This window comes from Eriocheir sinensis, chromosome 37 (genome assembly GCF_024679095.1).
Source record: "Eriocheir sinensis breed Jianghai 21 chromosome 37, ASM2467909v1, whole genome shotgun sequence".
NCBI classification, from domain to species: domain Eukaryota; kingdom Metazoa; phylum Arthropoda; class Malacostraca; order Decapoda; family Varunidae; genus Eriocheir; species Eriocheir sinensis.
In genome coordinates, this window is record NC_066545.1 from 8,269,071 (window position 1) to 8,284,070 (window position 15,000).

A 15,000-nucleotide genomic window follows, 5' to 3' on the forward strand; every position below is an offset into this window, starting at 1 on the left:
TTACTGTAGGTGTTCTCTGATTGGCTGACGGAGGGAGAGGGGGGAGGGTGGTAGTGGTAGAACAGAGGAGGGAAGGAGTCGAGCGGGAGGGGGGGAAGGGAGGAATAGGAAATGAGTGTAGGATGGTGAGAGGTAGGAATAGGGAAGTAGAGGGAGAGGGGTGTACAGATGGAGAGATGGGAGAGGGAAGAGGAGAGAGGGAGGGAGGAAGGAAGAGGAGGGGAGGGAGAGTAGAGTGAGCGAAAGGGAGGGAGGGCGAGAGGTAGAATGAGGGAGAGGATAACGGAGTGTAAATAGGAGGGAAAGGGAGAGAGAGGAGGGGGGGTGTAGGGAAAAGGGGATGAGGAGGAGAAGAGGAGGGAGAGGGGAGGGGCTCACTTTTCGGTTGACAAAGTACTTTATTTTTTCACAGTGTTCATTAAAGGTAAATAGATTAGCCCACACCGGCGCACCTGAATCTAATAAGAGTCTAATTACTTCCCGCAGTGCACGTGCTAATGACATCACGCACACCACTCCATCAGCCGCTTGTCAGTCTGTCTGTCTGTATGTCTGTCTGTCCGTCTCTCTGATTCAGTGTGTGTCTGGCGTACCGTCTGTCTGGATGTCTTTCATTGTCTGTCTGTGGTCGCGTGATTGTACGTGTCTAGCTTGCTGTACGACTTTCTGATTCAGTGTGTCTTCCGTACTGTTTGTCTGTGTGTCTGATTTAGTGTGTCTAGCTTGTTGTCTAAGTGGATGTCTGGCTGCATTAAAGTCTTGTATGATGATTTGTCTTTTTAGTAACTTTTCCTATTTTTTTCTGAACTCAATTACGTTGATTAATATTTTTTTTTACTCCTGTGAGACAGGTGTGTGTGTGTGTGTGTGTGTGTGTGTGTGTGTGTGTGTGTGTGTGTGTGTGTGTGTGTGTGTGTGTGTGTCGTTACCACTCCATCTTCTTGTCATTATCTCTTCACCAGTCTCATTACTTTTCCCTCCCTTATCTCCTTCCCTCCATCCCTCCTGCTTCTCTCTCTCTCTCTCTCTCTCTCTCTCTCTCACACACACACACACACACACACACCTGTCTCATTACCTCCCCTCCTCCACCTGTCTCTCTCCCTTTCCTAAATAACAAAGACTTGAGGACGCGACTGTAAATATCAAACTACGAGCGTCCGGGAGACAAAAGCGCCAGGCTGTGTAGGCGTATTCAAGTCTTTGTATCCGGACACAAGGCAGCCTAGAACCTCTCCTCCCACCACCCTTTCCTGCAATCCCCCCCCCCTCTCTCTCTCTCTCTCTCTCTCTCTCTCTCTCTCTCTCTCTCTCTAGGTCTTAGTATTAGCGTGCGTTAGCGAGAACAGTTTACGTTCATGTATTAACGAGCAGAAAGGAGAAAGAGAAGAGGAAGAGGAGGAGGAGGAGGAAGAGGGGGAGGAGAGGAGGTGGACGAAGAGGAGGAGGGGGGGAGGCAGGAGGAGGGGGAGGGGAGGAGAAGGTGGGCAGAGGGAGGGTAATGAGTGCATATCAGCGTGTTTACCTCCCTGCATGAAGCTTTTGAGAGGAGCAAGCAAAAGACCTCAAGAACACTGCCAACGTTGTTATTCTGTACCCATTGCCCCCCCACCCCCCCCCTACCACCACCACTACTGACTTTACTACCACCTCCTCCTCCTCCTCCCTGTTCTTGGGCATCATGTAACCCGGTCATGCTTAGTCGAAAGTATAGGAGTAAAAGTTGTTCTAATTACATTTACATACACCAACTCAGTGCTTCTCGGACACACACACACACACACACACACACACACACACACACACACACACACACACACACACACACACACACACACACATAACTATCCTTCACACTAGTTACTCTCCCTCCCCTCCCTTCATACACTAAACCCCTCTAAGCACATTTAAACATTATCATTTACAATCCTCCTTTCTCACTAACAAACGAGTCCGCTACCCCCCCCCCCTCTCTCTCTCTCTGAAGTACCTAAGCACACACTAACCATTCACACACACCTTTACTAACCCCCCTAAGCACTAAAACACCATCATTCACAATAGCTCGTCACCAAACAACCTGCTCCACCACTTCACCCATCACGTCCTCCCTCACTGAAGCATCTTAGCACATCCAACAACTGACAAACACACCCTCAACAACTGACAAACACACCCTCAACAACTGACAAACACACCCTCAACAACTGACAAACACACCCTCAACAACTGACAAACACACCCTCAACAACTGACAAACACACCCTCAACAACTGACAAACACACCCTCAACAACTGACAAACACACCCTCAACAACTGACAAACACACCCTCAACAACTTAAGACACACCCTTTTCCCCCTCCTAAGCACTTTAAAAGATCATCACTCATTATCCCTCTCTACCACACCACCACATGCACCTACCACAACCCCTCACACCCAACCACTTACAAACAACCAAAACAATTTCTGCCGCACGCCTAGACACCATTAGACAACGCACGCACTCTCAAAGGCTCATTACCTCCCTCATCCCCTCATCAGCACTTCAGTCCGGACACATTCCTGAACTGTAGTAGTGTTTGGTACCGGCCCGGCTTACGTTGGGTGTAGGTCAGGCTAGGTTGGTTAGGTTAGGTAGGGTAAAGCAAGGTATGGCTGGGTTGGGTTAGGTTAGGTTTGGTTATATTGGGTTGGGTCACGTTAGGTTAGGTTGGATTGGGTTGGGCTGAGTGACTTGGGTTGTTAGGTTAAGTTAGGTTGTGTTGGATTGGGTTGGGTTACGTTAGGTTAGGTTGGATTGGGTTGGGCCGAGTTGGGTTGGGTTAGGTTGGGTTACGTTGGGTTAGGTTGGATTGGGTTGGGCCGAGTTGGGTTGGGTTAGGTTGGGTTGGATTGGGTTGGGTTACGTTAGGTTAGGTTGGATTGGGTTGGGTTACGTTAGGTTAGGTTGGATTGGGTTGGGTTACGTTAGGTTAGGTTGGATTGGGTTGGGGTGAGTTGGGTTGGGTGGCTTGAGTTTAGGTTAAGTTAGGTTGCGTTGGGCTACGTTAAAGCTGCCAGAATATTCAGTAGTTTCTCATCGTACTTTTGCTGGTAATAGACTGAGAATAATTACAAGAGGAATACGTGGTTAGTGTGAGGGCTACGACCCGCGCGTCACCCTCGGCTTAGTGGCTCTGGGAGGTGCCAATCATGCATATACTTCAGATGCATGTAGTTATGTACACTCAGTACTCGGCCCGGTTTAAGTTAGGATAGTTAGGGTTACATTATATAACAAAGAGACCGTGAGTATTTTAGCCGGGAAATACATACAATTCCAGAAATATGCAGCACGGGACACACTTCACTACACTAACGTATGCATCATCACTGAATACTCACCACCGCTTCCTGTTTTCGCTGTCCTCGTGGCCCTCCTCCTCCACTGATGCCACGCCACGCACGCAATCCTTCTTCCTCTTCGTCGACGCCTCCTGCAACCGCCTCCTGAAGCACAAAGAAACGGAAACTTAAGAGGAGTAACAGGGCACTCTATTCCTGCCCGACGCCGGCCTCCTACTCATTTCGTTTTCCTCTGTCTCCTCTCCTCCTTCCCTCACATCCCCCCCCCCCCCGTCTGTCCCTTCCCCACCAGTTTGATCTCCCTCCTTGGCGCTCATTGGTAATTGCCGATCAAGTCACCTCCTTCCCTCTCCCCCTTTCTCACTGGTTAAACATTCTATCAGTTGGCAACCTATCTCAGTGACTAGAGAATGATGGGGTCTGAAAAGCTGGTCTCATCAGTCTAAAGGATACAAACTTATGCAAACTTATTATAATGTCATCCCGAAGATTAATGTGTTATCGTACGCTTTTGATAGATTTCCTTGTATAAATAAAAAATTCTCATCCAGACTTGTTATCATCGTACACCAGCCAACACTAAAGAGACAATCCTCCCCCGCACCCCAGCCACCCCCTTCCTTTCTCCTCCCCTCTCTCCCCCTCCCCCAGGTGAGTCGAGGGTTCGCGAAGCTTCGGTGTTTCGTCACACGCTGGTTCGGGTAGATTAAAACACTTTTTATGATATTTTCGCGTGAGCACGTACTTTTAACCTTTTTTCGCCCCCGCCTTTATTTAAACGGCAACTTTTTAGGAACGAATTACCGTAGAAACGCTCGTCCCTAACCCGGAAAACATTTAGTGCAGCGGCTTTTCCTTTTTTACGGCATTTTTTCATTACTCAACACAATACACTCGCTACTGAGCACACACACAAAAAATACTATATAGTGCTCTATAAAAAAGGGTTTCGGATTCAAAAGGCCTCCCACGTCCGTTTTCTAGAATGGTTTCATACCGTTTATACTCTCTCTCTCTCTCTCTCTCTCTCTCTCTCTCTCTCTCTCTCTGTATCTCTCTTAACAGAGAGAGAGAGAGAGAGAGAGCGAGAGAGAGAGAGAGAGAGAGAGAGAGAGAGAGAGAGAGAGAGAGAGAGAGAGAGAGAGAGAGAGAGAGAGAGGTGGGGGAGCCAAAGGTTGAGCCCCAGGTTATAATTGGCGAGTTTTTCGACAATAATAATTCAGCTGAGGAACACTGGCCGCCGGGGATTGATGCATGCGGTCCAGCTAGTTTGAAGACATTTGGGGGGGGGGGGGACTCTCTCTCTCTCTCTCTCTCTCTCTCTCTCTCTCCTTGACTATGCATTGGTGTTAAGAGGATAAAGGTTTGTGTGTGTGTGTTGATTTTTCCTTTATTTTTTTCAGATCAAAAAAGTCAGTTCAAGGGCAAAAAAAAGCACACAAAAAGCTCGTAAATCACTCATTGGCCTCACAAACAGAAGACAGGAGGAGCTTCGAAAGAATTATCATAATCAGGTTATGGACGTGTCTTGACGCTCCCCTCTTGACAGCGTTCAAGTCATAGGTAAGAGGAAATATTTGCAAAAGGAAGATGTTCAAAAGTTAACACATGACATGGATGAAAAATTAAAGGACTGGTCAACTCTTGCTTGAAGATTTCGGACAGCAATAAAGACGTTCAAGAGTTAAACAGTGACATGGATGAAAAATAAAGGTACTGGTAAATCTTGCATATGGAGTTTGGACAGCATAGTGGTGAGCAAGAGTAGAAGAAAGTAATGTGTAGCAAGATCTCAATTCTCTTCCATTTAAAATCGATATTTCTGTAGATTTGTCATTAACGTAACAAGGTACTATTTTAGCTCATGTATATAATATTTTCCTCAGTTAGGATACATCTTGCTCACCGTTTTCCTTGATCTTATTTATCCTGAACTTTCATCACCATCCTTTACAAATTCACCTTATGGGAAGAAAAGGAAAGACAACAATAATAGAAAGTAAACTAAAAAAATAAATAGAAAAATGTTTGAATTTCTGGATTGGACAAATAGTACGTTCTGGCTAAAAGGTAATATTCATAATTTTGGAAAGTTAACAGGAAAGGTGCGAAAAATATAACGATTCCCTTGAAAACGTCAGCAATCAAGTCAGACAAACACGGCGGCAAACAAACAGACAAAGTACCAACTAGCATTGTTTTCGCGCACACGCAAACACAAACAACAAACAGCGGCGTGCATGAAATTTAATGTTAATCACGCCCTGTCCCGCGTTATCACTTCAGTCCTCTTTGCTCCCCACCATTTCGTTTTTGTCTTCTTCCTTCCTCTTTCTCCCCATCCCCTTCTTTTTTTTTTATACTGCATCATCCGTTTTTGTCTTCCTTCCTCTTTCTCCGCATCCCCTTTTTTCTTTTTCTTTTTATACTGCATTCTCCGTTTTTGTCTTCTTCCCCTTTCCACATCTTTTTCTTCGTCTTCTTCTGTTTCTTCTTCTGTTTCTACTTCTGTTTACACTTTTTTTCTCCAATTACGTCTTTCCTCTTTCTCCATATACTCTTAATTTTCTTCTTCTTCTTCTTCCTTTTACAATTCTTTCTCCATTTTTGTCTTCTTTCTGTCTTCGCATCTTCTTGTTCTTCTTCTTACATTTCTTTCTCCGTATTTGTATTCTTTCGCTTTCTCCGCATCCTCTTCTTCTTCTTCTTTTTCTTCTATTTTTTTACACTTTTCTACGTTTTTGTCTTCCTTCTCTTTCTCCGCATCCTCTTCACTTTCTTTCTACGCTTCTCTTCTTTATAATTATCAATCCTTATCCTTATCTTACGTTTCGGAATCTTTCTTTCTTCTTCTTGTTTACACTTCTTTCTCCTCTTATCGTTATTTATCTTTCGTCTCGTCATTACTATCTTTTATATTTCTTAACTTCTTACTGTTTTTATTATTTCCCTTTTTATGTGGGTGTTTTCTTTAATCAGTTTACTTAACGATCTACTTTTCTGTCGTTCTATCCCAGTAAATATATATAGATTGTCCGAGATTTTAATTCCATCATCATCATCATTATCACCACCTCCACCACTTTTATCATCGCCACTATCACCAGATTTACCCCGCAGTCACTATCCATTCTTCATCATCATTATCACTGTCATTATAAAAGCCATTCCGAACAACACTACCATGAATTTGAGCTAACACCATCACCACCACCAGCAATATCACCACCACCTCCATCATCACTATCATCATCATTAGTATTACCATTACCACAACCAGTACCACGATTCTCACCACCACTTCCACCACCACCACCACCACCACCGCCAACAGTTACGAAATCAAGGCACCACCTTCACCACCACCTCCAGGCCCCTGTCATCACCATTACCACAACAAACACCAGGGCCACCATCACCACCATGTGTTGGCCCTTGTCAGACACACACACACACACACACACACACACACACACACACACACACACACACACACACACACAAGCATATAAATCATAAACTGCACACAAACAAATCCATGAAACAAGAAAGAATTACGAGGAGGAGGAGGAGGAGGAAGAGGAGGAGGAGGAGGAGCAGGAGGGATGCAATAGGCGGAAGATGGGAATAGCAAGGATGAGGAGAAGAAATACACGGATAAGGAGCTTGCAGAAGATATAAAAGGGAGCAAAATTAATTAGGAGAAGCAGGAAATAAGAGGAAAGTGAAAGAGGAAAAGGCAAAGGAATAGTAAGAGCAAGAGGGAAAGGGAGAAAGCAAAAGAAATTGGGTAGAAAAAAAATCGGTGGAAAATGAAGATGAAAAGAAAGAGGAAGCGGAAGAGAAAGAAAAAATATATAAACAAGCATGAACCTGATCAATAGTTGTATTTGCATTTCGCAGTAAATGAATGAAGAGGAAGAGATTGGAAAGAGATAAAGCATGCCCATAAGAATGAGAGAGAGAGAGAGAGAGAGAGAGAGAGAGAGAGAGAGAGAGAGAGAGAGAGAGAGAGAGAGAGAGAGAGAGAGAGAAAACCGACAGACAGACAGACAGGTGCACACACAAACAGACACAGACAGACAGACAGACAGACAGATGCACACACAAACAGACACAGACGGACAGACAGACAGACAAAGGCAAACCGATCATAATAAAACCTCAATCACACACACACACACACACACACACACACACACACGTATACAAAAAAATATAAAAACAAAACAAAATAGAATTGAATATAAAAAAAAAGGTCACGGAGGAGGAGGAGGAGGAGGAGGAGGAGGAGGAGGACGAGGAAGGGGAAGAAGAAGAGGAAGAGGAAGTGAGAGGAAAAAAAAAAAGATAGAAGTGTCAAGGGTTAAATAGAGAAAGTTTATGTCGCTAATAAAACCGGGTTACGACTCTTCCTGTGGAGCTTTGCCTCGGTCCAGGTGTGTCGCTGGCCAGGTGCGCGCCGACTAGGTGTAAATAATGGAAGGAAGAGGAAGAAACTACACCTAAACACACACTGGGTCACGGATTACCTGTGCAGAGGGGGGGAGGAGGGGGAGGTAGACAGGTAGAAGATCCGCTTGAGGTATCTGAAAATGGACACAAGACAAAAAAAAATAATAAACATAATAAGCAAGGCAAAACGAGACAAGAAATAAGACAAAACAAGACAAGAACTAGACAAAAAACGAGAGAAAAGAAGACAAACAAGACAAAAAATGACAAAAGTACGAGAAGAAAACGAGACAAAAAGAAACATATAAAACAAGACAAGAAACGAGAGAAAAGAAGACAAACAAGACAAAAAATGACAAAATTACGAGAAGAAAACGAGACAACAAGAAACATGTAAAACAAGACAAAAAACAAGACAAAAAAGTGTTGATAATTAATAGGAATACAAGAATGAGACAAAAATCCAAAAACACGAAAACACACACAAAAAAAAACAAGAGAAAAAACAAATCACAAAATGCAAGCCAAAACAAAACAAATTTCAAGACAAAAAACGTGTTAATAAATTATAATCAATAGCAAAAACAAAACAAAAAAACTTCAATGTATTACCTATCACAAGAATACGAAGGAACGAGGGAAAGGATATGACAGAGGGGAGAATAAAAGGAAGGTAGATATAAACTAGAAACTGGGAAGAGGCGAAGGGAATGAAACTTGACAAATTAGTAAGAGGTGAAGGAGGAGGATAGAGAGGAGGAAGTATACTTAGATAGACCACAACGAAACAGAAATTACCTTAAAATGCGTAGAGACAAAAGAACCAAAGAGGAGGAATAGGAGAAGTAAGAGGAGCAGATATGGAGGGAGGGAGACATGATAAAGCAGAAAGAGTTATGAAATAGGATAAAGTGACGTGCCACAAGGAAACAAAAATCACCTTCAAATGCATGGTGACAAGGGCCAAAGAGGAAGAGAAAGAGGAGGAGGAGGAGGAGGAGGAGATCAGGGAAAACATGATAAAGCATACAAAAGTGAAGGAGGATAAATAGGAAGAAGGATGGAATAAAAAATTATCTTAAATGCATAGAAACAAGAGGATCAGAGGAGGAAGAGGAAGAGGGGCGAGCCGAGTAGAGGGAGGCAGAAGAGGGAGGGAGGGAGAAGTCTTCGGGTGAGGGTGACGTGGAGGGTGCCCGCTGGCTGCATTCAAACGTCAGCATTATCTCCACGCCTGCCGCTGAGGGTGCCAACAGTGCCACATGGAGCCGCAGGAGGTGTTCACAGGCCCCTCCTCTCCCTTAATGCCTCTCAGCCCTCATCACTATTCTAACACCGCCGCCGCTGCCATTACCACACCGCCGCCCCCCCGCTGTACCTACCTATACGTTGGTTGGGTGGTGGTGGTAGTGGTGGTGTCGATGGTGGTGGTGATGGTGGTGGATGTTACTACACGAGAGGGCTGTAATAGTCGTAGTATCGGTGATGGTGATGGTAGTTTTGTGACTAAAAAAGGTCGTGGTTGAATTTCTACTCCTCCTCTTCCTTTTCCTTTTCTACTCCTCTTCCTTCCTGTGTAAAACAGTACTATTAGTTCATCTCTGTTATATGCGTATGACCGAAGAGGTAGCAAGTTCATATTCTCCATAAAATTCATGCATTTCAAAATCAAAATACCCACAACACCAAACATAACTCTATTTGATAAAGTGCGTATTATTCTCATGTGTAGAAAGTTCTTTATAATATCATTTAACATAAGGATTACCCAACCAAGCCAAAATTAACTTAACGTATTGCTTTGTCACAGTAACCCGCAATAGATAACACGGATATATTACATCTTTGAGGATAACCTAAATCAAATCAAACGCCTAACATAGCCCATCCTAACCGTACCTAACCCAACCAAAAACCCAACGGATCTTATCCAAGCAACACTCCATGAACGCAGAACAGCCAACACGAATATCAAGTACAACAAAACTCTGAGTACAGCCATCACCACCACCACCACCACCACCATCACCACCCCATTAGTACAAACACTCCAGCTCCGAATCCAACGCACTTTTCGGGAAGAGGAGGAGGAGTAGGAGAGAAAGAGGAGGAGGAAGAGGAGAAGTAGGCATAAGAGGAGGAAGAGGTGATTACAACTTTTTTCTCCCGTTTTCTCCTCTGTTTGCCCTCATTTGCTCGTTTTATATTTTCTTTCTCCTCACTCGTGTTTGCTTTCTCCTCCTCGCCGTCACGCCAATTCCTGCTCCGCGTTAATTCACAGCTTTAAAACAACCCTCCACTTCCTCCTCCTTCATTTCTCCTTCACTTCCTCCTCCTCCTCTATATTCCCTCTCTTTCGCGTTTCTCCATCTTCATTTCTCTTTAACTTCATCCTCCTTCTCCTTCTCCCTCTTCCTTCTCCTTCATTTCTCTCTAACTTGATCCACCTCTTCGTCCTCTCCCTCCTCTTCCTCTTTGTTTCTTCTTTTCCTCCTTCCTTCTCACTCATTTTTCTTTCCTTTCCTCCTCTTCTTTTCCTTCTTCAGTTCCTCCTCCTCATCTTCTCGCTCGGCTTCCCACTCTTTGTTCCTTCTCTTCCTCCTTATTCCTCCTTCATTTCTCCTTCACTTCCTCCTCCTCTTCGTCCTTCTCTCCCTCCTCCTCCTCCTCCTCCTCCTCCTCCTCCTCCTCCTCCTCTTCTCGCTTCGCTTCCCCCTTCGACACGTCATTAGAGTTTCCACGCGGCAGCTTCAGAACTAAACAACAAAATGTGAGTGAGAGAAGAAAGTGTTTAAATAAATTGACGTGTTTTTTCCTCTTATTTTTTCGTGTATTTTGGACTCCTCGAATACATTTTTTTATACATTTATGTTGTAGGGTTAAGAGAGGGAGGGAGCGAGAGAGGGAGAGAGGAAGGATGGGAAATAAAAGGAAGAAAAAATAAAAGAGGAAGAAGAACAAGAACAAAACGACGAAGAAGAAGAAAAGGAAAAAAGAAGAGCAAGAAAAAGAAGAAGAAGAAGAAGAAGAGCAGAGAGAGAGAGAGAGAGAGAGAGAGAGAGAGAGAGAGAGAGAGAGAGAGAGAGAGAGAGAGAGAGAGAGAGAGAGAGAGAGAGAGAGAGAGAGAGAATATGCTCATCACGTTGTTCTTTACTACAATACTCATCCAACAATCATAAGAAAAAATTATAAAGGCAAAACGCATTACCGAAATCTGCCAAGCATCGGAGGAAAAAAACACGATGGAAATGAAAGAAAGAAAAAACAGGGAAACATTTTTTACGCATATCGACGAAAAGCAACTGAAATAAAAACACAATGCGCGTACACACACACACACACACACACACACACACACACACACACACACACACACACACACACACACACACACACACAAACGTAAGTGTTCCAGGAGCTTCTTTTTACACTTCCCTCCTCCTCCTCCTCCTTCCTCCCTCCCTCCATATTTCTGCTTCCTCCTCTCTCCTTACTCCTGTTTCCTCTTAAAAAAAAAAATGACGTGAAAAATTATTCTGCAACTGTTTTTGTCTTTTTATTTTCTTAATCAGCAACGTAAATCAGAGACTGTGTGTGTGTGTGTGTGTGTGTGTGTGTGTGTGTGTGTGTGTGTGTGTGTGTGTGTGTGTGTGTGTGTGTGAGAGAGAGAGAGAGAGAGAGAGAGAGAGAGAGAGAGAGAGAGAGAGAGAGAGAGAGAGAGAGAGAACACAGGGTATATATATAATTATGTAATGGATCGGAAAATCTAGAGGAGCAAGGGAAAAAATATCGTACCTCAAGAGTGGATAACGGAAAATAATAATAATAGCAACAGGTAAAAAAAATAAAGGTAGATAAAGAGTAACTTGATGATGATGATGATGATGATGATGATGGAGAAAGCGGTCAAGGAGGCAAGGTGGAGAGTGAAAGATGGTGGAAGGTGAAATGGCATATAGAGTGTGTGGAACGGCGTGGAAGCGAGTGGAGTGAAGTGGAGACGACTGAATGGAATGAAGTGGAAGGTAAGACCGCAGAATGGAGGAAAAATAGGCGGCGTGGGACGACAACGAGGAGGAGGAGGAGGCGGAAGAAGAGGCGGAGAAGTAAGAGGAGGCGGAGGAAAAGATGAAGAAGGAAGAAGAGGAGGAGACGAAGCAGAATAAAAGAAATATGGAAAAAAAGAACTGAGAAGGAAATAAAGTAAGAAGGGGACGAGGAAAACTTTGTGGTGGTGAAAGAAGAGGAAGAAGAAGAAGAAGAAGAAGAAGAAGAAGAAGATGGTAAAGAAGAAAACACGATAAAGACGCAAACAAGGATATGATTAAAGAGATAAGTGAACCAGAAACATTGTATGAGAGAGAGAGAGAGAGATAGATAGATAGATAGATAAAGAGAGAGAGAGAGAGAGAGAGAGAGAGAGAGAGAGAGAGAGAGAGGGGGGGGGGTAAGGAGGGGACGGGAGGCGTAACACTGTCGCTGCAGGGTACAAGTCCACTAGGATAACAAGGAAAGCTTTCAATGTCTCGTTTTCTAGTACGGAAGGGAAGTGAAACCTCGAGGAAGGGCGCCCGGTTACCCCCCCCCCCCTCCTCTCCCTTTCCCTTCCCTCCCATTTCTCTCCTTTTCCCTTCCCCTCCCTCCCTTTCCTTTCCCTCCCCTTCCTCTTTCAATCCCTCAACTACCTGTTCCATTCCCTCTTTCCTCTTTTCATTCCTCTTCCTCTCCCTCCCCTTCCTCTTCGTTGCCCTTCCTTTTCCTCTTCCTTCCCTGCCCTCCCTCTCCCTTCTTTTTTCCTTCCCTTCCATTCCACATCCTTTCCCTTCCCTTCCTTTCTCTCCCTTCCCTTCCCTTACTTTCCCTTCCCTTCTGTCCTCTTCCTCTTCCCTTCCCTTTCCTTTTCTCCCTTCCTCCTCCCTTCCCATTCTTTTTCTCCCTTCCTCCTCCCTTCCCATTCTCCTTCTTTCCCTCATTTTCCTCTCCTTTCCCTTCCCTCTCCCCTGCCCCTGCTTCTTCCCTTCCCTAACCTTCCTCTTCCCTTCCCTCTACCCTTCCCTCCCCTTCATCCCTTCACGTATTATAAAATCCTTCTCTCTAGACCGTCGATCCAGCTGCCTGTGAAGAAATAGGAGAAAGAAAACCTATACCTCCTCCTCCTCCTCCTCCTCCCCCTCCTCCTGCTCCTCCTCCTCCATCTTTTTCTCCACCTCCTCTTTCTAATGGACAATAAGGAGAGACTCGAACGCGGATATTAGTGTAGACCTCGACTATTGTTACGAGGGAGAAAGAAGTAGACGAGAGTGAGGCAATGGTGATTCAGGAGGAGGAGGCGGAGGAGGAGGAGGAGGAGGTGAAGAAAAAGTTGGGGGGTGTTCTTTCGGTCGGGGAGATGCTGTAATTAAACATCTTTTTATCCCCTCTTTTAACTAATAACGAGGACCGGCCAAAGAGAAGGAAGGGAAAAAAAGCAAAGTATGATAACAAAAAAGATGAAGTTCTACAAGACCTGGTGAGAATAAAAATAAAACGAGGCCTACAGAGAAATTCCTAAGTCTCGTTCTGTAATTACCGTTTCTTCAGTTTCTTTTCGGGCCTTAGACACACACACACACACACACACACACACACACACACACACACTCTAATGGAAAAGAAATGAGGTAGCAGGAGAGGAAAGCTTGAAAAGTAAGGCAGATGGTACGAGGAGGAGGAGGAGGAGGAGGAGGAGGAGGGGGAGAGTAAACCACACAAACCCACTAATGACAGAAGACAAAGTGTGGAAGAAAAAAATAAATAAATAAAAGGATGGAGAAAAAGGAAAGAAAAAAAAAATGAGACGAAAGGAAAAAAAATAATAATGTGAGAGGGAAGGAAATAAATCAAGGGATGGAAGGAATGAAGACAGATAGGATTCAAGAGGAGGAAAAGAAGGAATGCGAAGAAAATAAAAGCGGAATAAAATAAAATAAAATAAAAAGCCAGAATCAGAAGCGAATTTCAAGATAGGAAACTTAACGAATAAATAAGGCGAAGAAAAGAAAGAAGGGAGAAAAGATATTGAAGAACGAAGAGGAGGAGGAGGAGGAGGAGGGAGGAGGACAAAAATGAGGCTGAGAAAGAAGAAGACTTGAAGTGGCAGGAGGAGAAGGAGGAGCAGGAAGATTTGAAGAAGGAATTTAAGGTGGAGGACGGAGATGACAAAGGGGAAGATGAAGAAGTAGAAGAGGAGGAGGAGGAGGAGGAGGAGGAAAGCATCTCTGGCTTGCGTGATGATGGATGCGGCGTCCTTATGAAGATTGATCCACCTCCTCAAATGATCCGGGGGGGGGGAGGAGGGAGAAGAGGGAGGAAGGGAGAGGGAAGGAGGCAGAGTAGAGGGAGAGAAGGAGTAGAGAGACAGAAGGTTGTGTATAAAAGAAGACGAGGAGAAAATAGGACAGTGAAGAGAGAGAGAGAGAGAGAGAGAGAGAGAGAGAGAGAGAGAGAGAGAGAGAGAGAGAGAGAGAGAGAGAGAGAGAGAGAGAGAGAGAGAGAGAGAGAGAGAGAGAGAGAGAGAGAGACGCGTAACCAATTCAGCATCAACAACACTAAATGCTCGTTCCATCCCTCTTATCACACACACACACACACACACACACACACACACACACACACCATAACCCTTCCTCCCCCCCCACACACACAGCAACCCCCCTCCCCCCTTTCACCTCCACCATCACCTCCACCGCCCACTAACTCGTCCTCTTCTTCCTCCTCTTTCTTCTTTTCTTTTTCTTTCTCCTTTTTCTTCCCGCTGTCACCATACGCCCCCAATGCACCAGGTGGCGGGAAGATGGTATGGAGGATGGTGATGGAGGAGGAGGTGGAGGAGGTGGAGGTGGAAGAGGAGGAGGAAGTGGAGGCGTGAGCTAATGGAAGGAAAACGTATACTCCTGAGAGGGTTCCTGCTCTAAGGGGGGGGAAGGGAGGTGGTGATGGACAAGGGGGGGAGGGTTAGGGGGGAGGGGAAAGCGAGGGTTCAAAGAGAAAGAAAACCACTCGACCGCTGCTTCATTTCAGGTCTTCCGTATTTTCATTGTTCCTTTACTGTGTTTTTTTAAGTTGTTTTTTTTTTTTTTAGGGTTTTAACGTGAAGGAGAGTTTCTAAGAGTTGATGCCGGAGAAAAGAATATTGTTTCTTTTTTTTATACTTGTT

General features: G+C 44.6%; 1 long non-coding RNA gene across 11 annotated transcripts in view; it reads right to left on the reverse strand.

The window, feature by feature from the left end:
• LOC127008170 (uncharacterized) overlaps positions 1–15,000 on the reverse strand; it is a 160,152-nt gene that overhangs the window by 125,347 nt on the left and 19,805 nt on the right. For 4 of the 11 annotated variants that reach the window (XR_007760888.1, XR_007760896.1, XR_007760897.1 and 1 more), the window contains exon 1: positions 3,390–3,553. This is a non-coding gene — a long non-coding RNA (uncharacterized LOC127008170). Of the gene's footprint in view, positions 1–3,389; positions 3,554–7,882; positions 7,940–9,187; positions 9,378–15,000 lie in introns of those variants that run through there. The other 7 variants (XR_007760889.1, XR_007760890.1, XR_007760891.1 and 4 more) reach the window with 4 other exon arrangements.